Source organism: Herpailurus yagouaroundi, unplaced genomic scaffold, assembly GCF_014898765.1.
Source record: "Herpailurus yagouaroundi ecotype Mexico unplaced genomic scaffold, PumYag 216, whole genome shotgun sequence".
In the NCBI taxonomy this organism is placed as follows: Eukaryota; Metazoa; Chordata; class Mammalia; order Carnivora; family Felidae; genus Herpailurus; species Herpailurus yagouaroundi.
Window position 1 is genome coordinate 222,321 of NW_024412447.1, and position 13,744 is coordinate 236,064.

Consider the following 13,744-nt stretch of genomic DNA (forward strand, 5'->3'; position numbering starts at 1 on the left):
TGGATGGATGAGTGGGTGAGTGGGTGAGTGGATGGAATGATAGATAACTCAGTAGTGTGGCAAACTGTAGAAAATGTGGAGACAAACGCAACTGGAAACCTGCAGTCTGTTCAGGAGTATTTTCTGTGTGCCTACATTTTGTCCATCTCCATGCAAGACACCAGGGGACTTTCTACATGAGAAGTAGAGGGCAGGATGATTTGGGGGGTCGAGCACAGCATTTTCTGCTGCTAATAATTACAACACAAGTACTCACCCAATACCGGAGACAGCCCTGGCAAAAACGGTCCTCATCCTCTTAATTCTGTGGCAAACAGAGATGGTCAGTGGTGCCCTCCTCCCTGGAGAGACGAGGCTATGGTACAGACAGGCCAGGCTGCAGAAGAGGGGTCCACGGTGGGGAGGGTGGACATAAGTCAGGTCATGTCCTCCAGCCTGGCCAAGGGCACCCTGTGACTGGCCTCTGTGGGTCGGGTCCTGGCCCACCCCCCCCCCCCAGCACTGACCCTAGCCAACCTTTGTTTCACTTTGTGTCCCCTCCATGCCGGGCTCTGTGTCGGCTCACACTGGTTGTCATTATCATGGGAAAAGGGAAGTCTAAGGTCAGGTCAGTGCTGATGCTGGAGGATAGCATCTGGAAGCAGCTGAGAGCAGCACCCCTCACTTGAGGGGCCTCCAGGCCTCTCAGACCCCCCGCCTTGGTCTGCACACCCAGCTCCCTCCAGCCTTGGCTTCTGCTCCCTTGTGTGTCAGCCTTAAGTGAGGTCCTGGCCTTGCACCGACTCTACTCACTAGTGATTCTTCAAGCTCCTGAGTCCCAGCCCCGTGACAGAGAGAAGTTCTGATTGTCCGGCTCATTGCTGGAAGCCTGGTTGCACTGGCCACAGGGCTCCAGGTAGCCTCTGAACGTGGTGTCTCCGGTTGGTTGTCTCTCCTGGATCAGGCACGGCCAAAGCGGAGTTGCAGAGCTGAAACCCAGGGCCTGGGTCGCGGGGGCTGCGGACAGAGACGGCTCCTTGACTAACACCCACGGCATCCTGTGCATGTTTAGGGCGGAACGAGGCACCTGCTATGATGGGTAATTCTGTGCGTCAACTTGACTGGCCGTAGGCGGCCCAGACATCGGGTCAAGCACCGCTCTGGGCATGTCCGTGAGGATGTTTCTGGATGAGGTGAACACTGGGATCGGTGGACTGAGTCAGGAAGTCTGGATGGAGCGGATTCGCAGGAACCTAGTGGTTTGTGTCTCTGGGAGCCTCACTAACGCACCTGCCTTCTGGGACATCAGGAGCAGCTGCCCCTTCGCAGCTTCCCCCTGACGTCCTCCGCTAAGGGGAGCAAGAGTGCAAGCCCAGGGTCGGCAGGGCAACTCTCGTCCTCACTCGGGATTGCATACTACAACTGACCCGCAGCTCCCGGGGCTGAAAAAAACCGGAAACGCGTCATCTAGAATCAAAAAGAACCACCCTCTTGCACCTCGCTGCCCGCTGTGCCTCTGACTGTCCTCCTCTGGCTTTTCAGACACGTGAGCGGCCTCCAGCCCCAGGGGACAGGCACGCGGCCATCCCTGCCTAGGACGGTGCTGCCCAACACAACAGCTGCTGGCCGTGCGATCCTAGTGAAATTTAAGGTAATTACAAATCAGGGCAACTAGAAAGCCGGTTTCCAGGGCTCTTGGGTCACAGCGTGGATGTGCGACATCCATCATCACGAGCAGCTCTGTTGGCCTGTGCTGACCCAGTCCGTGGCCACGCGCCCCCACCCCGGCCACCGTGGCCTCGTTCACGTCTGCGCTCCCTTCACTCAGCCCAGCAGACACGGCCTCAAGCAACCTGCGTCCCCATTTCCGCGCTGGTTGTTTGTTGGGCTGGGATCAGATGCCCGCGGGCCCAGGCTCATTGTGGGTTCGGGCAGTGCCCCTGTCTGTTCCCGGGCCGAGCAGGTCCACGTCCCAGTAGGTGTCTGCAGGATGAATGCAGGAACGCGGCCTCCCGAGGAGAACAGAACCACACAGCTTATAGATCCAAGCCCGCTGTGTCGAGAGCAGGAGCCGGGTCAGAGGCTGGCAGCGTCCATGCACAGTCTTCAGGTAGCACCGAGAGGTTCCCTGCTTTGCCCCAAGAGGGGTTCTGAATCTGGAGCTTAGCCCAGGTGAGGGCTTTTCACCGCTGAAGGGAAAGTCCTTGCAAACCGATGTTCGGAATGTTGCCCAAGAGGAGCCACTTCCGGACTGGGGGCACGAGGCCTGGGTCTGAGGGAAGCTCTGCATGGGGCCCCTCCTCCGAGTACGGGCTGAGACCCCCGGGGAGGGAAAGCTCGTGGCCCCTGTGCACAGGGGCGGGGTGTGGGCCATCATTGTCACTGGCTCCACAGCAGGAAAAGGAATGGTCCCGGGCTCCCGGACTGCCCCACACCCTGCTTCTGGGGAAAGACAATGGGCCAGGAGGGCAGGGGCAGGAGACGGACGCCAAAAGGGCGGAGGCCCCGCCGGAGGGGCTGCGGGAGCCCAACAGGCAGCCGGGCCGTGGTCGCACTAAGCCAGCCATCCCAGGGCCAGGACCCCGGGCACGGAGGGGCGTGGGGACAGGAGATGCGGGATTTCTGCTGCCAAGGCCTGGGCGGGACGGCCTTCCCGAAGGGGCAGGAAACAGATGGCCTGACCAGGATGGTCTCTCAGGCTTTCTGGGGGCAGGGAAGGGCCAGGACGAGGGAGGAGGCCCTTGCCTGTGCAGAGATGAAGCTGGTGGGGCTCCAAGTCGGGTCCCCCCCCCCCCCCGCCCGTCACAGGAGGGGCTGGGGGCCATCTCTGACCCAGCACCACGGTCGGCCTGGATAAGGAGAGTGAGGCCGAGAGCAGTCCCGAAGGGGTCAGGGTGGACCGACCGGGCCTCCTCCGATGTCCCGGCTCCGCGGGGAACGTGGGCGTGCGGCCTTCGGTCCACGTGGGCCAGGGGGTGGGGTTCGGCCTCCTCCTCCAGCAGAGGCAGAGGAAAAGGGGGTCCGGGGAGGGGCTCATCACAGTCAGAGGAAGGCTCCCGGCCCCTCTCCCACCACAAGGGCACCCAGTGCAGGCCGCGTTCAGCAGACCACTAACAGCTCTTCTCAGAGTCAAAGACGCACTGGGTCTGAGATGTGGGGCCAGTGACTCACCTTCTCTGAGCCTCAGTTTTTCATCTGCGAAATGGGTGGATAACAACATCACCTCGTAAATTCATCAGGTAAAATTAGCAAGGGCGTGCACACTGCCTGGAACGGAAGAGATAATAAACAGCACAAATTACCGTCATTACGACCGTTTATTTTCCAGTCAAGAAATCCATAAGAGTGCACCAGGGTAAGACACCAACATGCTTTGTGGGGACAAGAAGAGAGACTCCGGGGTCCCACGCGGCCCCCGCGAGGCCGCTGTGAGGTCCCCACACCCATCCTGAAATGGCACGGCTGGGAGACAGAGGCCCCCTACCTCCCCACCAGTCCAGGCCTCGGGCCACCCTTCCCTCCACCAGGACCCCAAGCCTGAGGCGGATGTCCACTTCTGAAACAGCAAGCCCTTGGCCAGCCCCCCGTGCGAGTCCCCGACCCCGGCCACGCAGGCCCCTTCCCCAAGGTCTCCGCGTGGGCCGCCCGTGGGGCCTTGGAAACGGGGAGAACGCCCATTTGTAATGAAGCCTCAGGCAGGCTCTGGTCCACTGACCGAGGCTGCTGCCCCAGTCTGCGCCCCCAGCCCAGCTTCTGGACACTACAAACTGGGCCTCAGGGGAGACTCCACCTCCTGGAAGCCCACCAGACAGCACAGGTGATGAGGCCGACTGTCCCTGCCCTCCCTCGGGTGCAGGGACACTGGGCCGGGGCCGGGAAGGGCCCCAAGGGGGCCCACAGGACCTCTGCATGGGCGGACTCGTGCCACAGATGTTTCTTGCTTGGTTCCGCTCATGTCCCTGCCGTCACCTGCCCTGTCCTGTGCTGGCACCTCTGAGCCGGTCCCTAATCTGTCACGTGGTAACAGCCACCCCTTGAAGAGGAGGTGCCCAAAGGCGGTCATCACTCTGGCCGCAGCCCCAGGGCTGGGGGTGGTACCCTTTGAACTTGACTTTCCTGGTCTGTGAAGTTGAGGGAAAGTGACCCACCCAAGACCTGGCTCTAGTTCCTGGCAAAGTGAAGACTGGGGCGGGAGCCTGGGCTCCAGGAGATGCAGCCTCCTCCCCGGCCACCACGTGGGGGGAGGGCGCGTGGGTCCCACGCTGTCCCGGCTACTGCCTAGGGCAGAGGGAGTGGAGGCCAGGCCGGCGACCCCGCAGGAGCCCCAAGCCTTGCGGGTGGCACCTCCCTGCTGGCTGGCAGCCTGGGTCACGGACGCTGCACAGAAAACAAGCATCGTCAGAAAGCGTGGGTGTAAGTCACGGCGTCTTGGGACCCGCGGGAGGTGTTGGGTGGGGATGTGCCCCACAGGCCAGCCTCTGAGCGAGTGTCTGACCAAGCTGCCACAAGTGGCTTTCCAGGCACTGGATGTCAGTTCAAGGCCCTTCAGCCCTCGGTGACAGGCCCCCCAGGCCCCCGTCCTGGCACTCTGCTGCCAGGCCTGCGTTGAGAGCAGGGAGCACGAGAAGCCCACATCGTGTCCTGGGGTGGCTGTGACAACAGAAATGCACACCCTCCCAGCTCTGGGAGGGGGGGTCCCCAGTGGAGGCCGGGCTCCTCCCGGAGGCTCTGAGGGAGAAGCTGTTCCAGGCCACTCCCCTCACCCCCCAGGCTTCGCCATCCTTAGGGTTCCTCGGCTGTGGACGCCTCCTCCTGACCCCTTCGTCCTTCATCGCACTGCGCTCTCCCTGCGTGCACGTCTGTGTCCAAATCCCCCTTTTATGAGGACACGGTCATGTTGAACTAGGACCCACCCCACTCCAGCATGACCTTGTCTTCACTAATTACATCTGCAATGACCTTATTTACAAATAAGGCCACGTTCTGAGGCACTGAGGTTAGGGCTCCAACACATGAATCTGATGGTGCAAAGGCAGCAAGGTGGGGGGCTGGGGGGGGGGGGTGCTTCTGTTTCTCAGGACGCCCCAGCCTTAGGAAAACCAAGGCAGGTCAGAGGAACCCGGCTTTCCTGGAACGCAGATCTCAGGGCAAAGCCCACAGGCACAAGCTTTATTGTGGGCACAGCCCCAGGGCAGCAAGACAAGGGGAGGAGGAGAGACAGGTGGCTGGTTCCTGGGTGAGAAACAGCTTCCCCAGAAAACAGCCTATTATCAGCCCCGTCGGAGCCCTGGCCTCACCTGCCGACAGGTAGAGAGGAATTCACCTGTGTCCCTGGGCCCACTAGCAACATGGCTCGTGGGGTGTTAACCTCCACAGCCCTACAGGGTTTCCCTCAGCCCCTGGGGAGGCGGGGCTCTGGGCCACGGGAGGGCAGCACAGGCAGGAAGGCGGGGGCTGCTCCATGCAGAGCCCATCCCAGCATCCGGCTGCACTCACTACACTGGAACCTCCAACCCCCATGTGGACCCTCCAAGTTCTCCTTGCCGCCCCCCCCCCCCGCCCCTCTTTGCACCACCCACCGAGCCGAATGAAGGCCAGGCTTCCCCAGGCAGCAGGAGGCCTCTCCTCACTCCTCTCCAGCTCAGAGTGACCCTGTGGCCACCTCGTCGGCTCAGAGCTGCCGTGGTTCCCACCCCGGGAGTTTCCCGTGAAACGTGCAAGTCACGGGAGGACAAGGTTTGAAGGAACCAGGTAGATGGCATCAGAGGCCACCTCTCGGGGCCCCCGAGCCTCCCGTGCTTTTCAGGCCTTGAGCACTCATGGACCTTGCCTCCGAACAGCCCGGTGGCGCAGGGACCCTGACAGGGGAGGGTGCTAAAGCAAAGCCAAGAGACCTGCCAGGGTCCTCTTCCAGAAGGACGTCGGGAGACGTGGGCCCAACAAGATGCCTGAGAGCCACCAGCTCCTTTCCACGGAGCACAGGTGCAAACCCAGGAAATAAAAAAGGCAACGAAAGGAGAGTTCCAGATGGGACCTGGGCAGGGTGGTCAGGAACCCCAGGACTGGAGAGGCGGTATAGACTGGGTGCCTTCCCACGCCCCGCCAACGGGACCCAGGGGCCACAGCCCGGCACCTCCTGATGTCCAACCAGAAGCAAAGTGTTCATAGCACATCAGCTGGAGCCCAGTGCTCCCACCCTGGAAAGACCCCTGTCCCCTCAGGCCAGATCCCTTCCCACGAAGACACACTAGGGGGCCCCAGCAAGGGGATCCCCACATCAACAACCGGCCCGGCAGCTCCCTGCCCAGAGCCACAGCGGGGCGTGGGGAAGCCCCTCACCTCAGGAAGGCCCAGGATGCCCCAGAGGCCCCAGATAAACCGAGGAAATCCGAATAACACCACAAACGCTCTGAAAACTGAGACGTCATCAAGTTCAGCCACGGCATGGGCCCGGACCGCGTGATAACCTTGGACAGGGCAGCAGCAGGCTACAGTGAAATGTTTAAAAAGACTCAGCCACAGCGTGAAGGGTACGACCGAGAATCACAGCCCAGATGAGAAGACACGTAGCTGCAACCAACACCAAGAGGGACAAGATGCCGGAACTTTCCGGCGAGGGTTTCGGCGTGGCCATGTGGGAACGCTACAGGAAAGCACTTACCAGTCCTCCTGGAGCAAATGAAAACATAGAAAACCCCAGCAAAGGAATGGAAATTATATGAAAGGACCAAACAGAAACGACAGAACTGAGAAGCGTAGTAACAGAAGCAAAAACTCAGCAGACGGGCTGAGTAACAAAGAGGAGACGAGGAGGACATAGTCTGTGCGTCTGGAGACAAGTCAACAGAAACAGCCCCACATGAGCCACAGAGAGCACGCAGACCCAGGAAAACCCAACAGACCCCCAGGGCCAGGGGAGCGATCACAGGGACCCACCAGTTTCCGGAAACTGTGCACAGCCAGAAGATGTTCAAATGAGCACTGAGTGCAAACTCGTCACATCTGGTCAAAGACAGAAACCCACGGTGTGAGCGGTGACGAAGGCACCACATGTGGTGCGTGGTCTGGACAGGGCAGTGCTCGGAGGGAGAGTTACAGCGCTGCGTACCCCCCAGACAGCATCCCCAGGCCCCCGCGGACCCCGCTGCAAGAAGCCGGACACGAGGACAGTCAGAGGCGCAAGACCAGCCACGGGGTGGGGCGGAGGTCGGCGAGGAAGAGACAGGGCAGAGCCTCCGCTCCCGGGTCGGCCAGGGCCCGTCACCGGCTCCCGCAGCCTCGCCAGGACAAGAGAGGGCGGTGAGTCACTGCTGGTGAGTTCTGCACCCCAGAAGGAACAGACCATCGATAAGCGCTAAGCATCAATACTCAACCGAGACGGAAGAGGTGAATCCAGCAGTCCCATAACCAAGGGAGACTGGATCCATAGTTCAAAAGCTCGTAAGACAGGCATCTCCTGGATCTGATGATTCTACTGGAGAATTCTACTAAACATTTAAAGAAAGAGGGGCGCCTGGGTGGCTCAGTCGGTGGAGCATCCGACTTCAGCTCAGGTCATGATCTCAAGGTTCGTGGGTTCGAGCCCCGCGTCGGGCTCTGTGCCGACAGCTCGGAGCCTGGAGCCTGCTTCCGATTCTGTGTCTCCCTCCCTCTCTGTCCTTCCCCCCCTCCGTCTCTCCCTCTCTCTCTCTCAAAATAAATAAACTTAAATAAAATAAAATACAAAAGAAAGAAAGAGCAGCACAAGTTTACACAATTTCTTCTAGAACATGGAGGAAGGAGAAAAAGGCTCTTCAACCAATGTTATGAAGCTGGTGTTATCCTGATACCAACACTAGACAAAGACAAAAAAACCAACAAACAAAAACCACTATTAAGCACGATCTCTCCTGAACACATTGCAAAAATCCACTGCAAAATATAAGCAAACCAAGTCAAATGAGGCATAGAAAGAATGCTATATACACGACCAAGTGGGGTTCATCCCAAGTACTCCAGGCTAGTTCAACGCTTAGAAATCAGAGAAAGGATTCGCCACATCAACCAGCTGAAAAGAAAGATGATGTGACCCTATCAAACTACCCAGAAAGTGCATCTGACAAAAGCCATCACCCATCCCTAACGAGGACCCTCGGCAAGTCAGGGTCAGAGGGACATTTCTCGGCTCGCTAAGTATTCAGTATGGTTCCCAAGGTTGCAAACCATCTCAGACGGCCGCAAATGTCATGGATGATGAAGAAAACCCCAGATACAAACAAACGAAGAGTCATCATTTTTGAGCACTTACTATGCTCCAGGTGCAGCCCGGGCACTGACATGATGGCCGCCCCAGGGGGACAAATAGTCCCAGTTCACAGACACAGACGCTGAAGCGTTGATGGGCCCCACGTCAACGGGGGCTCAAGTCCAGGCTTTGCCCTGCCCTGTGGTTTCCAGTCCTGACCCCTGGGAGGGAGCTCATTGTCCTTAACTGGATTCCAGCTCCCAACGCAGTCAGAGTGGCTGAGCCTTGCCCTGGACACACACGGTGCCACCACGGTGGGGACAGAGGGCAGAGCAGGCCCACGGACCTGGGCAGGAGGGAGCACCCCCCTTTCACGAGAGGCCCCGGCTCGGCAGCAGACGGACGGGCAGGGTTCCCCGGCAGGCAGGGCGTCTGGCCGCTTGTGGGAACGTGGAGGTCAGGGAGGCCACACCAGAGGGCCGTGGCTCAGCGTCCCTGACACGGGCTGGCTGCTGCCCTCTCAGCAGGCCGGGCAGTGAGATGCCCTCGGACTGTGACGTACGCACTATGGCAGAACACGAAGGTTTGCCCCAGTGGGTGGTGGCTTAGGGGAACCTGTGTCATCCCCGAGTGTGCTACCAATCGCTCACACTAATGATCACTGAGGCCCCCTGTCCCACCCCAGCCCACGTAGGCCTGGAACAGCCTCTTAGGCGGGCAGCAAGGCCTGAATCCTGACTGGCAGGACTTTGTGAAGGCCGATGGATCTACGTGACAAAGGGCTGGGACAGAGACCAGGGAAGGGGGCCCCTCAGCTCACAGGAGGCCTGGGGTGGGGGAGGAAAAGGTGAGGAAGAGGGACCACCTTCAAGGACACAGGGAAGGTGGGTTCTCTGATCACTGCTGCCGCTGGGCTGGGCAGCTCCTGGGACCAGGTCCTTAGGAGCAGGAATCACGGGCCCGCGGTTCTCGGCTCAGAGCTCAGGACACGGCCGGCGCTTGGACCTGGGACTGGAGCAGCTACTCGTAGCCCTGACCTTCCAGAAACCATTCGCCGGGGATGGGATTCATCCTGCCCCACTCAAGCTTGCAAGGAGACCCCAGCCTCCCTCCAGAGCCTTCCCCTGCTCACTGCTCCCATCCTGGGTGTAGAATGGACAGAGACCTGGGAGGCTAGGAGGGCGTCAGAAATTGAGAGGGAGATTTATCACTGGGGCCCCCCTCCCCTCCCAGTCCCTGGCCGCAGGGGAAGGACTCTGGATCCATGTCCCTGGAAAAGACACGCCTATGTCCCCCCCCCTCCCCCCCCCCCCCCCCCCGCCCACCAAGGAAGGCCGGAGTCAGCTACCAGCCCCGTTTGAGATGTCACAGAAAAGAACACCCACGATGCCCCAAGGAGGCGGCCTCAGGCCCTCTGGAGTTTCCTCGCCCCGGATCCCTTTCAAAAAGCCATCCCTGCAGGGAGCCGCACCGACCACGGGATCCCGGGTCGGATCCTGGGCCGGATCTGCGTTGAAAGGAGCCGGCACGGCAGACAGGGGGCTCTTCAGGCCGCTCGTTGCGGGACGCTCGTTACGCAGCAGTGGCACTGGAACAGCACATCTCCTCCCTCACACGCAAAGCCGCCTGCCTGGGGCTGAGCCCTGGGTTCACTGCCCCCAAGTGTTGGCTTCTGGGCGGGTGAGTCTCGGGCAGTTCATACCAGCAGCACCCCTGAGGCCCTGCCCATAATTGTGGGTCGCTTCTTCCTGCTCTAACAGGCCTTCACCGAACGCACCATTCCGGGCACGGCTCGCTGCAGTGGCCCAGACGGACGGAGCCCTGCCGTCCTGGAGGACCGCGGTCTGGGGTGTTGTGTGAGGCACAGTGCACAGCCTGGGAGAGGACCCCAGGGCTAGACTTACAGCAAACCTGAGCCCCCCAAGCTTGCACCTCTCTGACCCACCCCCCCTTGCCATACGGGGCTGTGGTGCCGGCCCGTGTCGCCTCCTTGAGCACCTCTAGCTCCAGGCCATCTTGGGGCTTTAGCACTTGTCATTCGCCCCCCAGAGGCCCCGCTCACGCCCCGGCCACTTGCGTACACGGTCTCCCTCCTTCCCCACGTTAGCCTGCCTCTCCACACCCGACACGGCCTGCAGCGGCTTCGTTCATCCGCCTGCGGCTTCTCCCACCGGCCAGTGAGTTTCTTGGGAGCAGGGACCAAATCTTCTTGGCCGTCTTATAACCTTGGGGAAGCGCCAGGCCGGATAAACACAGGGCACCAGATAAATATTGTTGGACGCACAAATGAATGAATGGGTGGTTCGTAGCAGGGGGAGTGACATGGTCTGATTTGCATTTCGAAGGAGCGCTCGGCGCGAGGCAAGCCTACGGACGGATACGGGAGATAGAGCACGCCGTCAGGGTGCGAGAGGATGGAGGCCGGGCGGGACCGGTGCTCCCGGGGGCTGTCAGGGAGGACACGTGACACCGTGTGCTTGCCAGAACCCGCAGAACTGGACGTCAGAGACAGCCCCTATGTAAAGTGCGGGCTCAGCTAACAAGAACAGGGCGATATCCGTTCATCAGTCGTTGCCGGTTAAGAGCGTCCGACGTTAACAACCAGGGAAACCACCTGTGTGTGGTGGGGTGGGAACTCTGTACTTCCTGTTCAACTTTTCTATGACCCTAAACCCGCTCTCAAAAAAAGGATGTCTATTAACCTTTTACAATCTCTGGGGGACGACAACGAGGCCACTCTGTCCCCACCAGGAGGGTTCAAATAAAAACAGACAGTAACAGATGTTGGTGAGGCCGGGGGGAAGCCCCACGCCGTTGGGGGGCGCCTGCAGCCCCCACAGAGCACCGGCAGCGGCCCCGCGGCCGAGGGGAGAACACAGGAGGACGCCGCATTTCCCACGGAAACGCGTGGGTGCCCGTGTTCATCAAAAGTGCGCGCACGGAGATGATTCAGGCGTCGCACCAAAGACGACCCGGCCCGGAAGCCGTAGAGGTGGGCGTTTGCTCCGGCCGAGCCCACGCAGAAGTGGTCATGAATGAACGCAGCGGCACGTGGATCGATTTCATAAACATCAGGCTGAGTGATGGGAACCAGACACAAGGACACGCTGCCTCGTTCTATTTATATGAAGTGCCAAACGGTCCAAACCACGGTGTGATGATAAAAGTCGGTTGCGGCGGGAGCAGAGAGGAGGCGGCGGTGGGCCGGCCGCGGTGCCCTCTGAGTTCAGCCGGGGCCCCTCCTGCCCTCCCCCGCCTCCCCTCCTCCCTCACGCCGTCCCCCCGCTTGCCTGCTCCTCCCAGCCCCCTCTTCTTGGGGAGCACGGCAGAGGCCAGCGGTCCCTCCAGGGAACTGGCCTCACTGGGCGAGGACTTTTTGAACCAGACTTCAGAGTGGAATTTTTTTTTCCTCTCAAAATAGAGAGGAATTGGCTGTCCAGCAGTTAAAGATAGAATCCTGCGGCAAAGGCCAAGGTCTGAGCCCCTGTCCCAGCTGGCCGCAGAGAGGGGTGTGGAGGCCTGGCCCCACCGCTCAGGGGACTCAGGGGTTTGCTGTCCGAGCTGCAGCTGGCACCGAGTCAGGTGACCAGTACCCCCCACCAGCATGGGCCGGGGACTCGAGGGGTCGGGGGGAGGGCCAGCTTGCTTCCACGGAGGTGTTACAGGGGGTTTCCTGGAGGAGAGGACCCCATGGAGGCAACAAAGTGGGCTGGGAGCAGGAAGTGGCTGGCAGCTCAGGGCCTGGAGCACAGGAGAGCGGAAGGGCAGTGGCGGGCAGGTCAGCAGAAGCCCTGAATGTCAACTCAAGGAGGTGCGCTTTGCACGTGGGCAGGGAGGGGCCGCCGAAAGGCTTGCAGCTGGGGCGTGAGGGCCACTGGGCAGTGACGCCTGCCCAAGGCGAAGGTAGTCCCCTGGGAGTGGGGTCCAGCCTGGGTGTAGAGCTGGGGGGGCGCTGGGGACACTGGGCACAGCTGACCAGAGCGAGGCTCCCCACGCTCCGCACTCCGGGTGGGGCTTCTGAAGGCAAGCTCTGGTGCATGGTGGGGCCTCCCGTCCCTGGGGTAAGGGCCACACCCACCCTGGGGCCAGGTGGCAGTCCCCGGGGCAGCTCAGGGCCGACCTTCTGACCAAGGACAGGCTTACAGCCGCCATCCCCAAGTAAGGACAGGTTCTTCTCTCGGGAAGCCCGTCGCTGTGGAATGTGTGTGTGTGATAGCCCGTCCCCACCAGGGGCCCAGGTGGGGGGCGGGACACCTGTGGGCCGTGTGGCCACCCCAGCTCAGCGCTCCGACGGGCTATGCCCGTGCTGCCAGCCCGTGGGCTCGGACCCGCCTCTCAGGGGACGGAGGCACAGGAGCGACAATGCGGAGGGGCAGGTCCGTGCCACATGTGGGCTCGGGGCACTGGCTTCCCTTCCCACGGCGCGTCCCCCTTGGCTTGACGGCCAGAAACCCCCCCGCGCTCCACCTTCTCTCCGAGCAGGAGACGATTGCGTGGCCCACGTGGGCAGGAAGGCCGGGCGACAGTCGGGGCCTGTAAATGGAGCCCCTGGGGGTCAGAGGGGCCACGCCCCGCGACAGCCACCCTGAGCCCATGCCCCCCCCCCCCCAACACACAGGGCTGCTGGGCCCACACAGCATCTCCTCCACGTGTGACCTCAGGTCACAGAACACCATCCACGTGGGGGGAGGAAACCAGGCTGGAGGCAGTGAGCCTCTGCTCGGGGCCACACACGGGCAGGAAGACCAGGAGGTCTCCAGCTGGACCCTACCCCGAATTCCATGGGCTCATGGTCACCGCTGTGCACGGGGGGAGGGCGTACCTCCCCAAGGGAGCTGAGAAGGGCCGCTGAGGGTGCCACGTGCTGTGCTGTGCAGTGTGGGGGCCCCCGGGGGACGGTCCCCGTGCAGCCCGGCTGGGCGCTGGCCCCAGGCTCTGCTCCAGTGTCCCCATCACAGACTGACTCCACCAGGCCCCTGCCCCTCACAGAACCTCTCCCCAGACCCCCAGGCAGAGCTGGGCAGGCCAGCACCCGGGGAGAAGTGGTGCCCACTCCCAACACGGCTGGCCTCAAGCTACCAGGGACGTCACTGAGGGCAGACTTGGGACGGAGGCTCCTTCCCCCTGCAGGTGCGCTAGATGGGGTTCCTCTACGCAGCGATGGTGGCTGTGAGCCGTGGCCGGGACCAGAGCCAGACTTACACCCATCTTGTCAGGAGTTTTACTGGAGCACAGCCGTGCCGGTCAGTGACATAAAAATAAGTTATTGATGTGGTAACTAAATATCGTAAAATAATTCAGAAGGGATGTGTTGTAAGTATTTATTAGCTCTTTCAAAAACAGCTTTGTTGGGGCGCCTGGATGGCTCAGTCGGTTAAGCGTCTGACTTTGGCTCAGGTCATGATCTCCTGGTTTATGGGTTCGAGCCCCGTGTCGGGCTCTGTGCTGACAGCCCAAAGCCTGGAACCTGCTTCGGATTCTGCGTCTCCCTCTCTCTCTGCCCCTCCCCCGCTCATTCTCTCTCTCTCTCTCTCTCTCTCT

The 13,744-nt window shown here is 61.0% G+C and overlaps 1 long non-coding RNA gene across 6 annotated transcripts in view; it reads right to left on the reverse strand.

The window, feature by feature from the left end:
• Positions 1 to 13,744, reverse strand: part of LOC121017465 (uncharacterized) — a 60,599-nt gene that overhangs the window by 2,974 nt on the left and 43,881 nt on the right. For 2 of the 6 annotated variants that reach the window (XR_005784762.1, XR_005784761.1), the window contains 2 exons: positions 793 to 3,246; positions 257 to 376 (listed from right to left, as the gene is read on the reverse strand). This is a non-coding gene — a long non-coding RNA (uncharacterized LOC121017465). Of the gene's footprint in view, positions 1 to 92; positions 173 to 256; positions 377 to 792; positions 3,247 to 13,744 lie in introns of all 6 variants that reach the window. The other 4 variants (XR_005784764.1, XR_005784766.1, XR_005784763.1 and 1 more) reach the window with 4 other exon arrangements.